Source organism: Dermacentor silvarum, chromosome 5, assembly GCF_013339745.2.
Source record: "Dermacentor silvarum isolate Dsil-2018 chromosome 5, BIME_Dsil_1.4, whole genome shotgun sequence".
In the NCBI taxonomy this organism is placed as follows: domain Eukaryota; kingdom Metazoa; phylum Arthropoda; class Arachnida; order Ixodida; family Ixodidae; genus Dermacentor; species Dermacentor silvarum.
In genome coordinates, this window is record NC_051158.1 from 35472081 (window position 1) to 35494810 (window position 22730).

The 22730-nt window shown below is 49.6% G+C and overlaps 1 long non-coding RNA gene across 1 annotated transcript; it reads left to right on the plus strand.

The window, feature by feature from the left end:
• Nucleotides 1-16005: 16005 nt before the first annotated feature.
• Nucleotides 16006-17319, plus strand: LOC125945600 (uncharacterized). The gene is made up of 2 exons (XR_007467037.1): nt 16006-16173; nt 17186-17319. It is a non-coding gene; the product is annotated as an uncharacterized LOC125945600 (long non-coding RNA).
• The last annotated feature ends 5411 nt before the right edge of the window (nt 17320-22730 follow it).

A 22730-nucleotide genomic window follows, 5' to 3' on the forward strand; every position in this document is an offset into this window, starting at 1 on the left:
GATGGGTTTGTGATTGCCAGGGCAATCGCCGCCATCTCTGCCTCCTCTGGTGAAGAGTGTCTCACGCTACAGCTCGAGATTAGCTCGCCTTTGTCGCTCACTACTACTGCAGCGTAGTGCCCTTGTGGGTACTCTGCCGCATCGGTGTACACTACTCCTTGTTTTTGGAGGAGGGAGCTTTGGAGTCTTTGGACTCTGCTTCTCCTGCGTTCGTCGTTGTATATTGGGTGCATGTTTCTTGGGATGGGGGGTATTCTTAACCTGTTGGCAATTTCTTTGGGGATGGCGGTTATCCCCTCTCGCGAATCTGGATTCCGGTAGCCCAGTTTCCTAAGAATGGATCTGCCCGTTTTGCTGCCGGTTAGTCTGACATATTGTGCCGTGAGTTTCGCCTCGCACATTTCATCTAGGGTGTTTGAGACTCCTAGGTTGAGGATCGAGATCTCCGTATTATACGCAGAAAGGCCACCATAATCGTCAGGCAAGGTCGATCATTCCAGCCCTGCACCAGACGAACTAAGCCAGATGATTGCCACTAGGCGCGGATCCAGGGGGGATGTCCGGATGTCCTTAGCCCCCCCCCCCCTCCCCCCTTCAGATTTCTGCATTGCCCCTCGCTGACAGAGTGATGGCCCTGTCGCAAAAAAAATGTGGCTACCCGCATTCCTCATGAGTATTTTTCGCAAGTACCAGTGGTAGCAGCCACGTAGAAGTAAAGCTAGCTCGCTCACAAGTTTCGATGTTTTTCGTAGAGGTTTGGTGTCGCGAAGTTATTTTTTCTCATGAAGACCTTGGACCCCCTGGCGCCGGCCGTGCCTTACACATCCCGTCGACGGCGGCGAGCGAACGAGAGGACGTCCCTTTTGTCAAGCACGCCCATGTCAGCGCGAGCGCCTTCGCGCCTGATGAACTTAGATTCCCCTCGGGGTGTCATCGGTTGCCTCTTACCGTTGCCTGGAAAAGACAGGGGTCCAACCTAGCGTGTTCACGCCGAAAAAATAAAGCTAATAAAGCGGACAGGCTTTGACAGCAGCAATGTGAATAAAGACAACGTGAACACAGGTAGCGAAAGCGGCACCGTGCAAAAGCGGGGAACTGGTGCGTCCGACGAAGAACGTCAGCGTCTGCAGTCGCTCACGCCGGAGAAACTTCAGGGGGTGATGATGATGATTTAATGGCGTCACCTCTGGAACGAGGCGGTGACAAGTAGTCTCCTAGCCTGCTAGATTTAAGCAGGTATGCTCTACATGTATTACACCGAATCTGAACGAGTATCATCATCAGCAGCAGCAGCCTATATTTTATGCCCACTGCAGGACGAAGGCCTCTCCCTGCGATCTCCAATTACCCCTGTCTTGCGCTAGCGTATTCCAACTTGCGCCTGCAAATTTCCTAACTTCATCACCCCATCTGGTTTTCTGCCGACCTTGACTGCGCTTCCCTTCTCTTGGTATCCATTCTGTAAGCCTAACGTGGGAAAGATTGAGGAAGCCGTAAAATATGGATGCAGCATTAAATCAGTAGGAAGAAAGCTTGGCATAAGACAAGGCAAGATGTATGCACTGAACGATTATATGCCTAGGCAAAACGTCCGTCCGTGCCCAGGAGGGCCCTCCGCTGGAACCTGTGCGCATGTGCGAAAAGCAATATACCCGAGTTGGAAAGGAGTTAGGAGCAAGATCACAATGAATGTATGGGTCTTTGATCTCTGAATAACACGTGTTGGTGACGTGCAAAGCGGTCCGCTGTTAAAGGGACCACGGGAGCGCGTGGCATCTGCACAGCGCCACCGCCGGCCGGTGGCTGCAACAAGCGTTGCACAGGCGCAGTGAGCGTTGTGGGTGGTGCTTTTTCGTCGTCTGCTACGCTACCATCGGTTGCCACGCTTCGGATCGTCGCGAAGCAAGCAGCTCGCGCAATTCCTATTTAATAGCAGCCACTTTCCTTCCAGCTGGAGGAAAGTAATCTGATAAATGCCCTAAATGTCAGCAGCATTGACACTGCCGTCTTTTGTTCGCCTTCTCGTTTCATAAAGATTTGCCCGCTTCAATTTTTGTTTACTGTGCGCGTCGGTTCCAATGATTCAACGACAGCTCGAGTGATAACTCTTTATACAGTAATATGTTCTTTAAGAGCGTCTGCGTATTCTTTGTTCAGCCTGCGCACTGCAGCTACTCGAATATACATTAGTAAAAATGAGATGGGCAGTACACACGGAGAAATATTCTTTAATATAGCTGTACCACAAATACACGTCCGTAAAACAAAATTATCTCGTTGGTCTTGTAAGTTGAAACGGCAAAAATATCTGCGAGTTAACATTTTGCCTCGTCTAATTTTATTTCAGCTTTGCAACGACTGCCTGTCAGTGTGTGACCATGCAGTTACCGGCCAACAATAAAAGGGCATGATGACTTGCTTCGTTACCATCCGAAGCGCGGCAGCGCACGGTTGCAGATGACGAAAGAGCACCGCCCATAGCGCTCATTGCGCCTGCGCGAAACTCGTTGCAGCCTCCGGCCGGCGGCGGCTCCGAGCATAGGTCACGCGCTCCTGTGTTTCCTTTAACAGTGAACCACTCTGTACATACGCCCTTGCAGAGTCAGCGTGGAGTGCACACGCGCCAAGTGTGAGGGAGCAAGCGGAAATGGAACGTGTGCACAGCGCAGCCTGCGGGGAGTGCACACACGCCAAGTGGAAAAGGAACGTCTGGCGCGCAATTGGCTGCGCGGTTGGTGACGTCGTTCCTCTCTTGCAGCGGTGCGCGTGCGGGTCATTCTCTCTCCGACATCACAATGGTACAGCCGCGTGTCGTGCGTTCTCCCAAGTAAGCAGCTCGCGTACGAAGAACGGCGCCGCGAACAGCGCCGGGAGTCCGCCAACGCCAAACGTCTCCGTGTCTTCATTGCTCAGCATAAAGGGGCCCGTAAACTGATACATAATTGCGTAACACAGTTCATAAACACTTCAATATACCCGCGTGATAAACCTTAAGATAAACACCGCAGCCGCCCCTTTTCAGTTTCGCTGGTCAACCATTTTCATGGAATGTAGGAGCCGAACATGTTTTTAAGCGAAGCTTTATAGGCTGACAAGTGTCGGGCGGTAGTGGTGGTGGTGGCGGTCACGCTTAAAGGTGGGCCTATGCTGGTGATAGTGCAGAAAGAATCTAAGCTCAATGGCACATACCCCTGTGGGCTTGGGGACCTGTAACGTGCCCTTTTTTGTGCTCACGAGGGTTTCGACGGGAATTCAGGGCGCGGGCTCCTTTCCTAAGCAGTTTTTTATGTAGCATTTTATTACGATAGCAATTATATGGACACTCAAAAGCAGATTTCTGCCGTCGGCGTCGCCGTCGCCGTGAGGTTCCGTATGACGTCATTTGGAGAAGAAATCGTCGCCGCGCGCCGAACGCTGTATGTGCGAGTGAAAGGGCGCGAGGGGCGCGTCTTTCACGGGGAGTGAACGCACGGCGGAGAACAAACGCGCGTTCTGCGCCGTGCTCGCTTAAGGGCTGCAGAAGTAGGCGTGTCTGTTCTCCTTCACAATCACCATGTATGTAGAGCAAACGCGCCTTCTTCCGACGAGCGAGAGGCCGTGGGGGAGGGGGAGGGAAGGGAGGCGACCTTTAGCTGCGGCACGCCACTGCCTATTTATACCAGAGGCTCCGGCAACAGTCACCAACGCCGCACGCATATTGAGCGAACGCGGGCAAAACGCCGATGGCGTCGACAACAGTTCTGCGTGTTGCCGATAATGCTGCATGTCCAAGTTTATACAGCTGATAAAGCTAATATCATTACTCCGTATAGCTCTCTACAAGTTTCCTATCGCAATTGATGCTTCGCCTTTCAGGTGAAACTGCGACAACTTTTAAAGACGATAGCCTTTCTTGGGGAACTTAAACGCTGAAAATTTGGTCTGTCTGTCTGTCCTGTTTGTCTGTCTGTCTGTCACCCGATTCAGCCACCCGGCCAAAGTTGGACCACTTGCTTACCGCCCACACTACTTAAACTGGTACGGCTGTTCATACTTGTGAACGTTATCGATCACAAAGTAAATATTACGCATATCTGAGTCGCAACATCACTAGGTAAGTATTAGGAGGTGTGTTCCTTTAATAGAAAATACATAGATACGTAACTCTAAAGACCCTAGTTTCTTAAGCTGCGCTGAAAATGCCATGCTATGCGCGCCGCCGAACGACATTCCCCGACTGCGCGCCGACGAGCGCCCTCTGCCATGGAGGAAGGAAACCCTCTGCACAAGCTCATGTTTCCCGATGTATTGCCAGATGGCGTCCATGTCTCACGCAGCGCCTCCTCAATTTTATCAATGCCAGCCAGATGCGGCCGATTCAACATAAAGGAAGCGCTGTCTGAGGCAGGGCAAGACATAAATGGCCGCTTGATGAAATAATGCGGTAAAATGAAATCTGTTCAAACAAACCTCCATTGCATTTATCATGCCAGGACGGAAATGGTACGAGAACAGCATCACGGGTGGCCGCGGATCAGACCAGCACTCATGTAGTACGGCCGGCAGAAGACTATCGTCCTTCGACGACATTTGCAGCGAAGCACGCAGATACGCGGCAATTTTTTTTGTATACATATCGTTATCTTTTTTAAAGACGATAGTCTTTCTTGGGGAACTTAAACGCTGAAAATTTGGTCTGTCTGTCTGTCTGTCACCCGATTCAGCCACCCGGCCAAAGTTGGACCACTTGCTTACCGCCCACACTACTTAAACTGGTACGGCTGTTCATACTTGTGAACGTTATCGATCACAAAGTAAATATTACGCATATCTGAGGCGCAAGATCACTAGGTAAGTATTAGGAGGTGTGTTCCTTTAATAGAAAATACATAGATACGTAACTCTAAAGACCCTAGTTTCTTAAGCTGCGCTGAAAATGCCATGCTATGCGCGCCGCCGAACGACATTCCCCGACTGCGCGCCGACGAGCGCCCTCTGCCATGGAGGAAGGAAACCCTCTGCACAAGCTCATGTTTCCCGATGTATTGCCAGATGGCGTCCATGTCTCACGCAGCGCCTCCTCAATTTTATCAATGCCAGCCAGATGCGGCCGATTCAACATAAAGGAAGCGCTGTCTGAGGCAGGGCAAGACATAAATGGCCGCTTGATGAAATAATGCGGTAAAATGAAATCTGTTCAAACAAACCTCCATTGCATTTATCATGCCAGGACGGAAATGGTACGAGAACAGCATCACGGGTGGCCGCGGATCAGACCAGCACTCATGTAGTACGGCCGGCAGAAGACTATCGTCTTTCGACGACATTTGCAGCGAAGCACGCAGATACGCGGCAATTTTTTCCTTGAAAATCTACCTTGTACCGCTACCCATAACTGCAATAGATCCGGACATATCGATTTCTTCTTTGCTTTTTTTTCCACCGGTACTCTAAACGGCTCTTGCTTATCTCGACTGCTGACAGGTTTACGGTACCGTCCAAATAAAATCCAAGCGCATCTGGAAGGTGTACGTTACTTACGGTTCTCACTGGGTGAATCCCTTCGCATTCCATTAGGACGTGTTGAGTGGTCGCCGGGTTTTGGCTGCAGCATCCACATGCCTAATCTAGTTCCGAGTATTTGATCTGGTATGGTTTTGTCCTGAGGCAACCGGCTCGAGCCTCAAATAGCACGGCACTGTCCTTTGTGTTATCGTACAGACTTTGCATTCTAATTTCTTCTCCAATTAATGTCCTGTTTACTGACTGTTTTTCTCAGTTTCTTTCTGATGACTCCTGGTAGTCTATTTGCAGTTTTAATCACCCTACACTTGGTTGCCAACTTTCTTGACCTCTTGCTTCATACTGTGTCCACGCTTTTCAAGTATAGATAATTGTGCACTTTAGCCACCCATTTATTTTCATTCATGTTCCTGAGTCTAAGACTCAGGAACATGAATGTAAGTTTGGCGAAACCGATACCTGGCTTCACTACAGGTGTTACACTAGCCGTACAGGAGGCGGGTTTATCGTGAGCAGGAGCGGAGAATTTCGGTAATTAAGAAAGCCTACTATCATCATCATCATCACGGACAGGAGCTGACTACACCGTCCCCCCCCCCCCCCCTCTTCCGAAAAAACCTGGATCCGCCCCTGATTGCCACTGACATTCTACCTACGCAGGCTGCTGACATACGCCGCGTCTTGGAGGCGTAGCGCGACATTGGTTTTTATTTCGATGATCGTCCCTTAGTCCAGACGTTAGTGGTTACTCACCGGATATATACCGGAGACGTCAATCCCATCCGCCGACATCCGTACCACGTTTCACATGGCGAACGTTAAGTTATACAAAACGAGGAGGACAAAATGCTGACTAAAGGCGTCATCGAACACTCGTCTAGTTCGTTAGTTTCCCCAGTTGTCCTTGTTAAGAAGGATGGCAGCTGGCGCTTTTGCGTTGATTACTGACACTTGTTGCGAAAGTCGACGGTGCGAGCGTCCACGAAGGTTCCATGTATGGTGCCGTGCCAAGTGCCGAGAGGAGGAGATATCCAGGGAGATTAGAAAACTGTTTTATATACACTGTACATGGCGGTATTTTACAAGAAGGGCTCCATGTGGTTGGAGCCGTCTACGTTCTAACATCTTTGCATTTAGTAGCGTTTACATCTCCGAGCGTTCTCCATGGTCGAGCGTCTCTACATGGTCAAGCCTCAAGCGTCTCTCAACATCCAAGTCCCGCTGTTTTATCCCTTTCGCTTCCCTCTTTCACTCGACGAGGGAATGCACTGTAGTTCTTTAGCCAATCAGCATCTTGGATCAGGTGGCTATATCCCGCACGTGATGTGTCGTCGTTTCCCGCCGGGCTCCGCCTCCAATCTTGCTAGGTCGCCCCCGAACACAGGCAGCGGTTGACACCTTGGGAACCGAACGTTGATGTCGTTCCCCCGGGATTGCCAGACACTGGCCCCCTTCAAGATTCTCCTCTCCATAGCGGTCAGTTCGCGGAACCAAGGAGGGCGGTGACTGTCTCGAAAGGGCGCCAAGCCTCGTCGTGGTTCGGGCGGCGCTGGTAATTCACGGAACCGCACCAAAGGGGCGACGCTGCCGTTTAGCGACGCATGAGGTAGCCTGGAGACCAACTGCTAATCCCTCAGTCCCAGGTGACAATTCTCGGCCGCGAGAAAGGGGCGCCAGATTGGCGCGTCTGAGTCGGCGCCGGCCTCCTTTTTGTCCCGAAGGACCGCCAGACACAACACACTTCAATAAGATCACGCGCAAAGACGTCTACCCGCTGCCACGTATTGATGACGCCTTGGACTGCCTGCATGGAGCTAAGTACTTCTCGTCCATGGACCTTCGCTCTGGCTATTGGCAGATGTCTGTAGATGACATGAACCGCGAACAGACAGTTCTCGTACCACCGGACCGGCTTTATCAAGTCAATGTTATGCCGTTCGGCCTTTGTAATGCCCCGGTAACCTTTGAGCCAATTATAGACTGTTTACTTCGCGGCTATAAATGTTCCACTTGTCTGTGTTATTTAGACAATGCGATCGTTTTTTCTTCTACATTGGTGAGTCACCTTACGCGTATGTCGGTCATTCTTGCTGTTTTGCGGCATGCCGGCCTGCAACTCACCTCGCCCATGTGCCACTTTAGACGTCGCCAAATTACTGTTCTGGGCCACCTTGTCAGCGCCGCAGGAATTCATCCCGAAGCTGACAAGCCTGCGGTTCATAACTTTCCCGTACCGTCATCCAAAGCAAATGTCAGAAGCTTTCTTGGACCATGCTCCTATTTCCGTCGCTTCATCAAGAACTTTGCCGACACCGCCCGCCCACTCACTAACATACTCCAAAAAGATCATGGCGCACCGAGGCAGCTGCTCATTGACCACGGCCGCACTTTTTTGTCCCGTGTTGTCGAAAATCTTCGTTCCTGTTCTGCCGTGCGCAGACTAACCACCGCCTACTTTATTTATTTATTTATTTATTTATTTATTTATTTATTTATTTATTTATTTATTTATTTATTTATTTATTTATTTATTTATTTGTTTATTTATTTATTTATTTATTTATTTATTTACTTATTATACATATAGGCACTACAGGAATGAGTGGTAACAAAGCAAAATTATAAGCAGACAATTATACAAATAAAAAAATTGAAGTGTTAAGCGATAGCGTGGTAGATTGATGTTTTGAATGAAGATATTTTCTCGAAGTGAATGATGAAAGCAGGAAGGTGATCCCATTCGACACTTGTGCGGGTAAAAAAGGATAATGGTACTTGTTCGTTCGGCAAGATGGGAATGCAATTTTATATCCATGGTGAGCTCGGAATGAAACGTAGAAAGGTGGGGCGATAAGCTGATTCTTCAGCACATGGTTAGAGTGATAAACTTTGTAGAATAGGCAAAGGTGAGCACATTTGCGGCGTAATGAAAATCTGGCAGATTCAGTTTTTTTTTTCATACATGTTACACCGGAATGGCGGGAATAAATAGATAAAATGAATCGAGCTGCTCGATTTTGAATCGCTTTAAGGGAAAGGGATAGTGATGCTTGATGTTATCCCAAATGGCAGATGCGTATTCTAGTTTTGAGCTAACTAGGGGTGTTGTAGAGTGTCCATTTTACAGAAGTAGGAACAGTAGAAAAATTGCAATGAAAATATCTTAACATCCGATTAGCATTAGCACTAATATAATTAGCATGCATATTCCAGGACAGATCATTAGTTATGTGAAGGCCAAGGTATTTGTGAGTGTTAACTGATGCTAGGAAAGTGTCATTCAGTACATATCAACACTGATTACCATTGCAGACCGTACGTGATATGCGCATCAATTTGCACTTGCTAGCGTTAAGTTTCATAGCCGTTTGTTAGACCTAAGTGACACATTGTAAAGATGCTCTTGCAGCTTATACGAATCACTAGGGTCAGTGATATTGCAGTATACTACACAATCATCTGCGAACACATTAATTGATGATGATGTTACACAGTTAGGGAGATCGTTAACATAAATCTAGAATAGCAAAGCCCCAAGAGGGATGCTTGTGACACTCCGGAGGTAACTGGTGACAAAGCAGATGAATAGTTATTGGTTGCGACATACTGAGTTCGATTGGAAAGAAACTCCTTAATCTAAGGCAACACATTTAAATAAATATTAAGCTGATTTATTTTATGGATAGGTATGTCATGACATACGGTGTCGAAAGCTGTGGCAAAATCTAAAGAAAATACGGTCAATATGAAATCCTTTATCTAAAGCGGTGAACAAATCGTTAGTGAAACAGAGAAGTTGAGTGTCACATCAAAACGTATTTCTAAAACCATGTTGAGATGGGTGGAAGAACGAGTTACATTCCAGGAAATGGACGAGGTGAGAATATATTACGTGTTCTAAAAGGTTGTATGGAATGTTAGTTAATGAGATGGGGCAGTAGTTCTCGGGACAATCCGCGTTACCTGATTTATGCACTGGAACGACCCTCGCCGTTTTCCAGTCCGTAGGAAGCGATAAGCACTCTAAACAGTTTAGACTGAATAACAGATGAAAATAATGCCGTACATTTTAACATTTTTCAAATAGTAAGATAAGGACCTGCAGAAGATGAATTATTTTGATTATCAATCAAACAGTTCATACCAACCCAGTCAACTAATATGAAATCCACAGCACAAAACAAGGAATGAGGAATATTTGGTAAATCGGCAAGATTATGGAAGCGGTCTGCGCTGGATGCATGAAAAAATACGAAGAATAATATGGGAGAAGTCAGGGTGAAGAAGTGAGATTAAATGGCGGACGACACCCAGTCTCAGTGAGGTTATGTCTTTTGTATAGCCATTCTAGTTAGGAACGCTACAATTATTATCACAAGAAAATGAGGTAAACACTTCATTTAACCCAGTGCAACACATGCTTTCTTCATTATCGCTAACATCAACATGAACTGAATAGAGTGAGCTTTCTTGTCGCTAGCAATGCTCCAGAATTTGCGTGGATTAGTTAGTAAGAGGGATGGCAGTGTCACATTAATATCAGTTCAAGGTGATGCCTTTCGGTCTCTGTAACGCGCCCGCCACCTTCGATCGAATGATGGATTCTTTGCTTCAGGAGCTCAAGTGATCCACCTGTTTGTGCTATCTGGATGACGTCAACGTTTATTCGCCCACATTCGACACGCATCTAGACCGTCTTTCAGCGATTCTTCACGTGTTCCGCCGGGCCGGTCTCCAGTTGAAGTCGTCAAAATGTCGCTTTGCTCGCCGCCAAATCACCATCCTTGGACACCTCGTGGATGCCAGAGGCGTGCGACCTGATCCGGACAAAATTCGCGCCGTTACAAACTTTCCTGTTCCGAAGTCTACCAAGTACGTTCGTAGTTTCATAAGGCTGTGCTGTTATTTCTGACGCTTTGTAAAGGTTTTTGCGACCATCGCACGTCCCCTTACCGACCTCTTGAAAAAGACGTTCCGTTTTCTTGGGGTCCTGACCATGTCGCATCTTTTTCGCAGCTCACTACTCTCCTTACCACACCCCCAATCCTGGCCCACTTTGACCCGTCTGCCTCAACAGAAGTTAGACGCCATCTCCCACGCGAAAGGAGCAAAGCGGGAAGGCAGCGCGGAAGGGAGTGGGGGGGGGGCTTCTACTCTGCCAACAAATGCGTTCATGTACTTTGCGCTTTGCGCTTGGTTCTTTGTTATGTTTGCGCCGGTACGGGCTGCCGGTGTTGTCGCGCGCGCCGTATCTTGCAAGCTATCTCCACACGGCTCTGACCTTTGTATGCGCTGTGCATTCGGCCACTCAGTTTCCGTTGAAGCGATATAGACCACACGAACCTTCGCTCGCTGCGGCGGCTGCGTTTGCTGCCAGCGTTTTGACAGTGGTTGTCTGCGGTCATCGTGTGTGATCTATTCATGTGTGCTTGTGCGCGCTGACACCACGCTTGTTAATTTAATTAGTAAGTGAATGTGTCCAACTTTATGCAGCCGATAAAACTACTATCCCTACTCCGAATTGCTCTCTGCTAATTTTCTATTGCAATTGATGCTTCGCCTTTCGGGCGAAACTGCGAAATTTTTTTTTCCCTCAAGGAGGGGACATTATACCGCCGCCATTTCGATCTCCACGGCCCTGACCTTCTGCTCGTCATTCCATCACACCTGCGTTCGCCTGTCCTCCGTCAACGTCACGACGCTCCCTTGGCTGGGCACTTTGGCGTCTCGCGCACATAGGACCGTGTACGCAGTCGCTCCTTTTGGCCTGCTCTCGCCCGCTCCATGCGGCGCTACGTTGCCGCTTGTGAGCCCTGTCAGCGCCGGAAGAAGCCCTCCACACTTCCAGCTGGATGTCTCCAGCCAATCGACATCCCACCCGAACCCTTTTTCCGTGTTGGTCTAGACCTTCCTGGAACATTTCTTCTCTCGGGCTCCGGAAATAAATGAGTCGCCGTCCCTATTGATTACGCTACGCGGTACGCAATCACCAGAGCCCTCCCGACAAGTTGTGCTACTGACGTCGCCGACTTTCTACTCTACGACATCGTTTTAGTGCACGGCGCTCTGCGCCAATTACTAACTGACCGTGGCCGTAGCTTTTTCTCGGCAGTCGTCGAGGGCATCCTCCGCTCCTGCTCGACAAAGCAGAAGTTCAGCACGTCCTACCACCCACAGACCAACGGCCTCACGGAGCGCCTCAAACGGACAATTACCGACATGCTGTCGAAGTACGTTGCGGCCGACGACCACGACTGGGATCTTTATTTACCATATGCGACGTTCGCGTATAATTCATGATCATTTAGTGAAAGGAAAGTGACAGACATTGTGCCACTAACGCAGGGCCACGCTGTTGCCGGCGATAACCAACACAGTGCAACAGAGCGGTGGTGTGCTGGTGGGGTTCGCTATAGGTTGCCGGGACCTTGTCTTTGTTTTGGATTTTAATGCCTTAGTATTCTTCGGGTAATTCACGCACTTTCCGGGGGCTGTCCATCTATGTATGTTTTTGTATACATTTGTATACATGTTTTTATCTAACCATTTCCCCGGCTACCTGGGTCACTGGGTAGTCCGTGGTCGAAGGGGCAGCCCATCGGGCTGCTGTGCGTAGGTAACACAGTTGGAAAGCAAGCTTTTGCTCGGGCCATGCTCCGATGCCATTCATTCGAAAAGATGTAAAACACAAATCTGTCCAGATAACCCCTGGACAGAAAATAAAGTAACAAAATGCCTAAGCTCGTCAGCGGGCGTAGAAAGGCTTAAGACGCACCACGTGGATGACTTCGGGTCGTGCGCGGCGCCGCTGTGATTGCGAAATGCCGCCTGGCACGACCTCATAGTCCAGTGCGCCAATCCGTCGAATAATCTTGTAGGGTCCGAAATGTCGTAACAGTTTCTCGCTAAGTCCTCGCCGGCGTATCAGAGTCCAGACCCAAACACGGTCGCCGTGCTGGTACTCGACGTAGCGTCGTCGAAGATTGTAGTGTCGGCTGTCGGTCCTCTGCTGGTTCTTGATGCACAGGCGGGCGAGCTGTCGACCTTCTTCGGCACGCTGCAAATAAGTGGCAACGTCGAGATTTTCTTCGTCAGCGACGTCTGGTAGCACGGCGTCAAGCGTCGTTGCCGGGTTCCTTCCGTAGACCAGGTTGAACGGCGCCATGTGCGTCGTTTCTTGCACGGCCGTGTTGTATGTGAAGGTCACGTACGGAAGGATGGCATCCCACGTCTTTTGTTCGACGTCGACGTACATTGCCAGCATGTCGGCGATGGTCTTATTTAGGCGATCGGTGAGGCCATTCGTCTGCGGGTGGTAGGCGGTGGTCCGTCGATGGCTTGTCTGACTGTATCGCAGGATGGCTTGAGTTAGTTCAGCCGTAAAGGCCGTACCTCTGCCGGTGATAAGGACTTCTGGGGCACCGTGACGCAGGAGGATGTTCTCAACGAAGAATCGGGCTACCTCGGCGGCACTGCCCTTGGGCAAGGCTTTTGTTTCGGCGTATCGGGTGAGGTAGTCCGTAGCTACGACGATCCATTTATTCCCGGACGTCGACATCGGAAAAGGTCCCAGTAAGTCCATCCCGATCTGCTGGAACGGTCGGCGAGGTGGCTTGATCAGCTGTAGAAGTCCGGCTGGCCTTGTCGGCGGTGTTCTGCGTCGCTGGCAGTCTCGGCATGTCCTTACGTAATGGGCGACGTCGGCAGAGAGGCGAGGCCAGTAGTATTTTTCTTGTATCCTCGCGAGCGTGCAGGAAAAACCAAGGTGTCCAGCCGTTGGGTCGTCATGGAGAGCTTGCAGAACCTCTGGACGCAGTGCTGAGGGTACCACGAGGAGGTAGTAGGCTTGGAGAGGCGAGAAGTTCTTCTTTAGGAGAATGTCGTTTTGCAAGCAGAACGACGCCAATCCTCGCCTGAACACATTCGGCACAATGACGGTCTTGCCTTCCAGGTAGTCTACGAGGCTCCTTAGTTCCGGGTCGGCTCGCTGTTGTTCGGCGAATTCGTCGGCCCTGATGGGTCCCAAGAAAGTGTCGCCATCCTGGTCGTCCTGTGGCGGGGGTTCGACCGGGGCGCGAGACAAGCAGTCGGCGTCAGAGTGCTTTCGCCCCGACTTGTAAGCGACGGTGATGTCGAATGCCTGAAGTCTCAGACTCCATCGTACGAGGCGACCTGAAGGATCCTTCAAGTTAGCTAGCCAACACAGGGCATGGTGATCACTCACAACTTTGAAGGGCCTGCCATAGAGGTAGGGGCGAAACTTCGATGTAGCCCAGATGATGGCGAGGCACTCCTTTTCTGTTGTGGAATAATTTGCTTCCGCCTTCGACAGCGAGCGGCTAGCGTAACTTACAACCCTTTCTAGTCCGTCAGTCTTCTGCACAAGCACAGCGCCGAGTCCTACACTGCTTGCGTCGGTGTGGACTTCGGTATCGGAGTTTTCGTCGAAATGCGCAAGTATTGGCGACGATTGCAGGCGTCGCTTCAGTTCTTCAAATGCTTCGACTTGCGGCGTCTCCCACTTGAATTCAACGTCGTCCTTCGTGAGGAACGTCAGTGGCTCTGCGATCCGTGAAAAGGCCTTGACGAAGCGCCTGTAATAGGCGCACAGTCCAAGAAACCTACGCACTGCCTTCTTGTCGGCAGGCGGAGGAAAGTCAGTGATGGCCGCAGTTTTCTGTGGGTCAGGGCGTACTCTAGACTTGTTGATTACGTGGCCCAAAAACAAAAGCTCTTCATTTGCGAAACGGCACTTTTCTGGCTTCAACGTTAGTCCGGAGGCCTTTATTGCTTGAAGGACGGTTGCAAGGCGCCGGAGGTGTTCTTCGAAACTTGAGGCAAACACAACGACGTCGTCCAAGTAGACCGAGGCACGTCTGCCACTTCAAGCTTGTCAGTATGGTATCCATGACGCGTTGGAAAGTCGCAGGTCCCGAGCAAAGACCAAATGGCATGACCTTGAACTCGAACAGCCTATCTGGTGTTATAAAAGCAGTCTTCTCCCGGTCCCTCTCGTCGACTTCGATTTGCCAGTAGCCAGTTTTGAGGTCCATCGACGAAAAATACTTTGCGTTGTAGAGTCGATCCAAGGCGTCGTCAATCCGTGGGAGAGGGTCCTTCTTCGTGATTTTGTTGAGGCGACGATAATCGACACAGAAACGTAAGGTTCCATCCTTCTTCACTAACACCACGGGGGATGCCCACGGACTCTTGGACGGCTGGATGATGTCGTCGCGTAGCATTTCGTCGACTTGTTGCCTTATGGCTTCGCGTTCGCGCGCCGAAACTCGGTACGGACTCTGACGGAGTGGGCGGACGTATTCGTCGGTTATGATGCGGTGCTTGGCGACAGGGGCTTGTCGAACTTTGGACGACGACGAGAAGCAGTCCTTGTATTGCAGGAGCAGAGCTTTTAGTTGTTCTTTCTTATGCCTGGGAAGGTTCTGATTGACGTCGAAAGTTGGTTCAGGTACTACAGTCGTCGTTGCAGGTGCACTAGAATCCGTGAAGGCGAAAGCCCTGCTGGCTTGTACTATTTCGTCGATGTAGGCGACCGTGGTGCCTTTGTTAATATGCTTGTATTCGTGGCTCAAGTTCGTGAGCATCACTCTTAATTTCCCTTCACGTAGCTCAGCTATGCCTCTAGCGACGCAAATTTCACGGTCGAGCAGTAAGTGATGATCGCCCTCGATGGCGCCCTCCATGTCTGCAGGCACTGCGGTACCGACGGAAATCATTACGCTGGAGCGAGGCGGAACGGTGACTTGTTCTTCGAGCACATTCAAGGCATGGTAACCGATGTTTGTATCCGGTGGTATCGCATTGTACATTGAAAGCGTTATTGACTTGGACCTTAAGTCGATGACTGCACCGTGTTGGTTTAGAAAGTCCATGCCTAGAATGACATCCCTGGAGCAGTGCTGCAGGATTACGAAGCTCACCGGCTAAGTGCCGTTGTTTACCGTGACTCGCGCTGTGCAAATTCCAGCCGGCGATATTAGGTGGCCTCCCGCTGTCGAGATATCGGGTCCTTGCCAGGCCATCTTCACTTTCTTTAACTTGGCGGCGAACCTGCCACTGAAGACGGAATAGTCGGCACCAGTGTCGACGAGAGCGGTGACGTTGTGACCATCGATGAACACGTCTAGATCGGTAGACCGGCGTCTGGCATTGCGGTTAATTCGTGGCGTCGGATCACGGCTGCGTCATAGAGAAAGAAATTCAACAAGAGGGGACACTCGGCAAAAACTGGCAACAGGAAACACGTCACCATTCGTCACGCTATACTTTTGACACCGAACGTTAGCTGCCGCGAGCATCGAAAAAAAAGAAAGTGAACTTAAGTTAACAGGCATTCATTTATTTTTTTAATTCTTTGCCGTGAAAACTAAAACCTTTTGCGTATAAATGAACTTAAGCTTTGCGACTTATTTTCCTTGCCTTACCTGCCACAGGTCAATGACGCGCCAGATACATGCGTCATCCGCCAGACACTCCCCCGAAGCCAGCGAGGATGGCTGCGCGCGCGTTTGAGCGCTCGCGCGCGGCGACCCGTCTGTCTCATTCTTTTTTTCTTTTTTAAATGTAACCTGGTTTATTGGGCTCTCGGCGTATTTTTGCGCTCCTTCTGCACTGGGACAAGACACCACTGCACTATTGGACTACGGCAAGGTGAGAAATCTTGTTTCACAGTCTACGATGCAATTATATGCTTACGGCACGGGACCGAGACTTAAGACGCAGTTAGCGAAAAACAGCTCGGCCATCCTGGCGCAGTTAATTTGAGTAAATGAATCGTGCTGAGACATGTTTCCGACGCTTCCTAGGGGACTATTGTAACTTATTTCGGTTTTTGAGCCACACTGCCCGCACAGGGCGCCGTGTCGCAGTTAGCGAGAACTCAGCCGTGGTGTGTAGTCTAGTGCATCTTGCTAGCAGAAGTTTGTGCCGCCTTCTCTGACGCCAGACATTACTGAAAAGTAATTTCGTTACTTTCTGGGGTACTTTTGAGGCACGCTGGCCGCACAGCGCGCTGTGACGCAGTTAGCGATAAGCAGCTCGACCGTGGTGATAAAGTTAGTTTGGCGTGTAATAAATCTTAGAGGGACAAGTCTGTGACGTTTTTTGTGGCTCCGCAACAACATATACCTTCTTTCGGTACTCGCGCCTGTTGAAAACGCGATGGGCGATTGCCAAGAGTGGCAACATGGGGTGTGCTGCTGACGCCGGCAGAACGCGCGAACGACGAACATATCAGAAACTTCTAATTCGAAAATTACGTCTTCTAAAGGACTAAAGAAAGGCATTGCACCCACGCATTTGTCTTCAGTGCCTGTTGCGTCCGTCTCTGTGTATGTCGCGTACCGTCGCGTCGCCCGAGGCCAGGTTTTGGAAACGCGAAGTCGCTCGTGTATTTGTGCTGCCTAAGTGCAGGAAATAATGCCTCGAAATTGGGGAACGCTTGGAAATCAGATGTTTTCATATATGTTCGGGATGAGTCGGGTATTTTCTACGCCATGTATGTAAAAGCGAATTGCTTTTGTTTGTAATGCCGCTCATTCACCGCTTTCGCACGTTTCGCCTCGCAGTATTCCTATGTCTAATTACCAAAATGACTCATGCTTGTAACATGCTGTTACGTGCTTGCAAATGTAACATGCTTGTAATTTACTTTTTTTTTCAGCTGGTACCGTCCGGTGGAGCTTCATACAGGAACTACTGCCTTACCTGCTGGTGTCACAACGTTGGATGAACGCACAAAAAGCGCGGAACGAGCTTTTATATAGAGCAAAATAAATATTTCCTCATTGCACAAAAGGTCTTGCGTCTACTTTGTGAAATTGCACGTGGCACAGATTCGATGGGACTTTACGAGATCGTTCGCAATCATTTTTACTAAATAATAAACCGATTCTGCACGAAGAGCAAAAAAAAGGAAAAAAAGGGGGGGGGGGTGCAGCCGGCGTGCTAGCTTGCGTTCGAAATACGCGCGCCCAAAACCGAAACCGGAAGTGATGTAAGTGATCGACACCGACCGCTTGGCACGCTGCAGTCAATTCGCCCGCTGGGCCCTATGGGACTGTCCCCTCTTGTTGACTTTCTTTCTCTATGGCTGCGTCGGCTTGCTATGCTGCTGCTACGTCGCGTCGGAAGGTCTTCTTTCGGCGGCGAAGTGCTGTCAAGGCTGTTGCTAGGCGGCGTGCTGATATCTCGTCGTGATGATTCGTGAATCGTCGTCGTCGTCGGCGGCGGAGGATCTTCGGCATTGCGTCGTACAGCAACCGCACCTCCATCGGTTGCTGCTGTTAGTTTCCCGGGTAAGGGCTGGGAGATCGGCCCCGGGTTGGTCCGGCATACAGCCGGCGATGCGGCGAGATGTAGCGGCCTGGTGACGGCGAGTGTGAGGGTCGTCGTGATTGCCACTGGGCTCCGGCGAGGTAGTCGGCGATGTCGCGCGGTCGTTCACCTCGCACTGGACGCGGCGCGTTGACGGCGAACCCTCGTAGGCCCATCTCGCGGTATGGGCATCGGCAGTAGACATGGCCGGCTGAGCGGGCGGTGATCGGGGGCGCGTAGACAGTGATAGCAGAGCGGGCGGTGGTCGGGGGCGCGCCAAATGTCCGTCTTCCTTTGGTAACTGCGCTGAGCGACGGGCGGGCGTGCTGGCGGCGGCGGCGGTGGACGACGGAACTGCGCCGTTACGGGGCCCTGGCGCGAGCGCGGAGGGGGGCCTTGACGACGGGCGACGGCGGCGTAGGTCATCGTTACCGGCTGGGGTTGCGGCGATTCGAGAAGTCCTAGCGATTGCTAGGACTGTGCGAGTGAAAGCGCGCAAGGATGTGATTGCTAGGATGTGCGAGTGAAAGCGCGCAAAGGACCCGCGCTTTCAATGAGAGCAAACGCGACGTCTTCCGCCGCGCGCAAGGCCGTGGGAGGGATGGGAAGGGGTAGGGGGGGGGGGGGCGTCGTGCTCCGGCACTAACTGCGTATCGAGTGCGATGTGTTCATGTTTGCTTGTGCATGCTGACACCATGGTTGTTAATTTAGTTAGTCAGCGAATGGCGTCCATGCTTAAACGACCGATAAAGCTACTATCCTTACTCCGTATAGCTGTCTACTAATTTGCTATCGCCATTGATACTTCGCCTTTCGGGCGAAACTGCGACTTTTTCTCATACATTGTTGGTCACGCCATTGTCGACATGTGCTACTCGCAATCCCATTCTCCTCGGGCTGGCGGCGTCACGCTGTCGTCGTTATACCATCGTTCTCACTGTAGAATCGTCATCCAATTTTCCTCATGTGGTTATCATCATACCGCCTTCTTCGTTCGATCGACGGCATTCTTTCTTTGCCGTTCTGTCATCATGACTGCCTCGTCATCACGTCATAGCAACGTACAGCGATCGCAGAGAGAGTGTGTCTCGCATATAGCTGAAGCAATCTTAAATTAAGAATTACCACTGTAGATTCAAAGTAAAGGTGCCTTCAACAATGTGGTGCATTGCTACATTGCTTGATTGCTAATCGCATTAACGTCCACCGTCATCGTAGGCTGAGTTTTTTAAAAACGTTTTCTCACAAAGATTCAAGCCGATTATTAGAACTGCTGCTCTTGTAAGTTTGTCAAGGGCTGATTGTTCATCATTCCGTTTCTCTTTTAATGAACATATTGCCACATGACAACAAGCAAATAGTATTAGGACATCGCTGAATGTAATGGCACTAACCAATGCCAAATGACGATATGGTATCGCAAATAATTTATACATGTAGAGCATGCAGCGCAGAGTCACAGAGAAAATCGACTGTCTTCACTGTTGTAGTTGTTTACAGCTCAGAAATGCGTGCAAAGGTCGTCAACAAATCTTTTCCCGCGGAACTTGTTAAAATGTGCCATAAACAGCGAAACAATAAAAGCTGGGATGGCGTATTTGTGTTTTGTAATTCTTACAAATTATTTAAACATAAATTATTCAACAAATGATGGTTGATCGTATAAAACGTAATCAGTGGTAAGCCAATGTCTGAGAAATTCTACTAACTTTTTTTTTTATTTACAGCACGCAATGACCTGGGCAGATGATGAAGTGTCATAGCAAAAACTCCGAATTCTGAATCTGGTAAGTCATTCATTACCCAAGCCAGCTATAGAGATCTACGGCACAGAGGAGTGCATACTGTCAACTACTTTGTTTCCACAAGAAAGCAAGCACTACAGGAGTCACAGCACAGGCCATGAGGGCAGGAAAAGAAATCTTCAAACCAAGCACAAATAAAACCAGTTTCTCATGAAGCTGAAATAACTGTTGTGGAGTAAATACATGATTCCCTTATGTATGTACCGCTACCTTTTATTTAAGTACAACTGGGCGCTGCCAACTCACGCCTTGCTATGTCACATCGGGTCGTCGGTGCTGCTGTTACAATAGCCGCAGGCGTGCTGTCCCGAGTACGAGGAGGGTCCTGCGCAGCCAGCGCGGCGATAGCCCGTAGAGAGCTGCTGCCCTGCGCGCTGTTCCTTCGCAGTCACGTGATTGTTTCTGTTACGAAGGCAAGCATGGGAGGGCGAGCAGAGAAGGCTGTTGTTGTGATGCGACGAGTCTTCTCACACGCCCGTTGTTGTAAGTCAGGTGATCCAAACAGCGCGGCTGTTGCGCCATGTTTGTCGGTCACGCGATTAGCTTCAGGTTCCACCTGAAGGTTCCAGGTGGACTGAGAAGGCTGGCGGACCGAGAAGGTTGATGGTGTTTCAGCGGGCAGGGAGACAGCGGCGCCGCTGCAATGCGGAAAGCTGTGCAGCTCGCCGTTAGGCTTGCTTTTTCTTCCCGGCATCGCCTGACTGCTTTCTACGCCACGGATGCCCAGACAGCCGCGGCTGCCTTGGACCTCTTGGTCGCCTCATGTGCGGCCGTCGGACGCCCTTGGGACGACCTGGACACTTCGCCGCTTCTCGACCGGTGCTATGACTGACCGGTACCTGCCTAGCCACAGCTGTGTTTTACGGGCTTCCCTGTCTGCCTTCCGGTAGATTGTTTCGGCTTGTCCAGTATCCTTCCAGCTCGAGTGAAGTTCGATAATTCAAGCGATGTCACTCTGGTCTACCCAATCGCTGAACTCCCAAGTGCCATGATGCCATCACCGGCAGCGGATGACCAAACTATGCAGCTATCGCATTTCAATCAGTGGGCAGGGAGACAGCGGCGCGCCTGCAATGCTAAAATACTTCCCGTTCTTTGTGCAGGTATGGTACTTTGATGAGGCTCCTTGCTTTCGCTCAAATGATCACTTTTTGCTACTGTTTCATTGCCCACAGCGTTGCAATTTCTCATTCACGTCAGTGGTAGTTCAACTGACGCATCGCATCACCAGTCTTTTATTAAGCGGTGGTATTGAGCTCAGTCATGCCCCCATTCTGGAGCACCTTCGGTCTCTGCTGTTCCCACAGCCGACAACGATCGCTCGGGTCCTGACGCGCATACGCAACTGCTCGATGGCCAATACCAAATACGCCAATTTGAAATAATCTGTAGCTTGTTGTTTTGCTGCTTTCGAATCTCGTCTCTCCGCCCTTGAACTCGCATCGTACGCTACCTGTAACATATGACTCTTTCTGATGCTCTGCGTAAAGAAATTGAATCACTTACGGCTACAGTAAACAGACTTGCATCCTAAAACACTACTCCGTAGAACAGCAATACACGGAACAGCCTGCAAGCACGCCAGGGCGAATTAGAAAACAGGTCTAGGTGTAAGATCATAATCGTGTATAATATTCCTGATGACCGAGAAACATGGAATGAAACCGAGCAAAACGTCTTATCGACCATGTCATTTGGCCTTGGTAACGAAGTTTAATTTGAGGTCATAGAACGCGCGCATCGTGTAGGCGCCATTTCTACCTCTTTTTATCGTCCTAAGGTTATTAGGTGTTAAGCCAACAAAGCAAAAGAAACCATACTGTCTTCTAGGTCAAAACTGAAGTCTGACAACATATCTGTGTCTGAAGACTTCTCGCGCAGTACACGTCTCTTAAGAAAAAGGTTGCTGGAATTTGCTAGAAACCTGCCTCGGTCCCCCCTCAATTGCGGTTAGGATATATATTACGCGGTTCGTCCACAAGGCATGCTAATTGTATCACGCCGACATGCATTTTGTGAACGTTTTCAAGTAGCCTGCTAGTGACCACCCCTTTCACGAAACATTATTACCCACAAACACAAGCGTTTCTGCTGCTACAAACTCCGTTTCATCATATGACCTTATGAGGAGACATGATGGATTGTCATTTACTTATAGTGCGTCCGTTTTACTGACTAACGCTATGAGTACTATTAATAACCGCGATTCATTACACTCCCTTGCGGATACTGCTGGTTCTGACATCATCGCTTTAACAGAAAGCTGGCTTTAACACTGCTGTACGTGACGATGAGATATTTCATAACTGATCTCACTTCGCTATCTGCCGTCGCAATCTAAACTAGGCCAAAAATGCTTCGCATTAATATAATATGGCGGCTATAGGAATTTTTTGGAAACTGCTCGCCAGGTTGCAGTGGCACAATCCGATTCCGAATTCTGTCATCCAGAATGATAACTGGATCAGAATACAGATATACAGAACTCACATAGACAGAGGTTTCGTATACATTACTGGATCTAGATGTTTCCCGATCCACAACTGATTTCATCTTTGTCGATTTTGCTAAAGTGCTTGATAAAGCCATTCACCCTGCTCTACTTTACAAATTAAGCGTCCTAAAGATTGATCGAAATGTACTCAGTTCAATTAGTGCCTTCCTTGCTAGCCGTACTCACTTTTTGACCACTAATTGCTGACTTTCCTGAAACACCTGCGCTCTCAGATGTATCGCAAGGTTCGGTTCTACGTGCATACTATATCCAAAATAAATTAGTGATCTTCCCGCTAACATATCTTCCAAAGTGTGTTTTTTTTGTGGATGATTGTCATTTACCGGAAAATAGGAACCCATAACGACATTATTTTCCTCCGGAATGAGCGTAATAGTGTCTTTACCTGATGTTTAGTATGGCACATGAAAATAAATGTATCCCATGCGCATCTCCTGTCACGCACCGACAAGCACACTAATTGGTAGCACAGGTTCTTGATACAGTATCATCATATAAATATATATGAATACGCATCACCTCTGATTTAACATGGAACTTACACCTACACTCAGCCATCGCCACAGCTAACC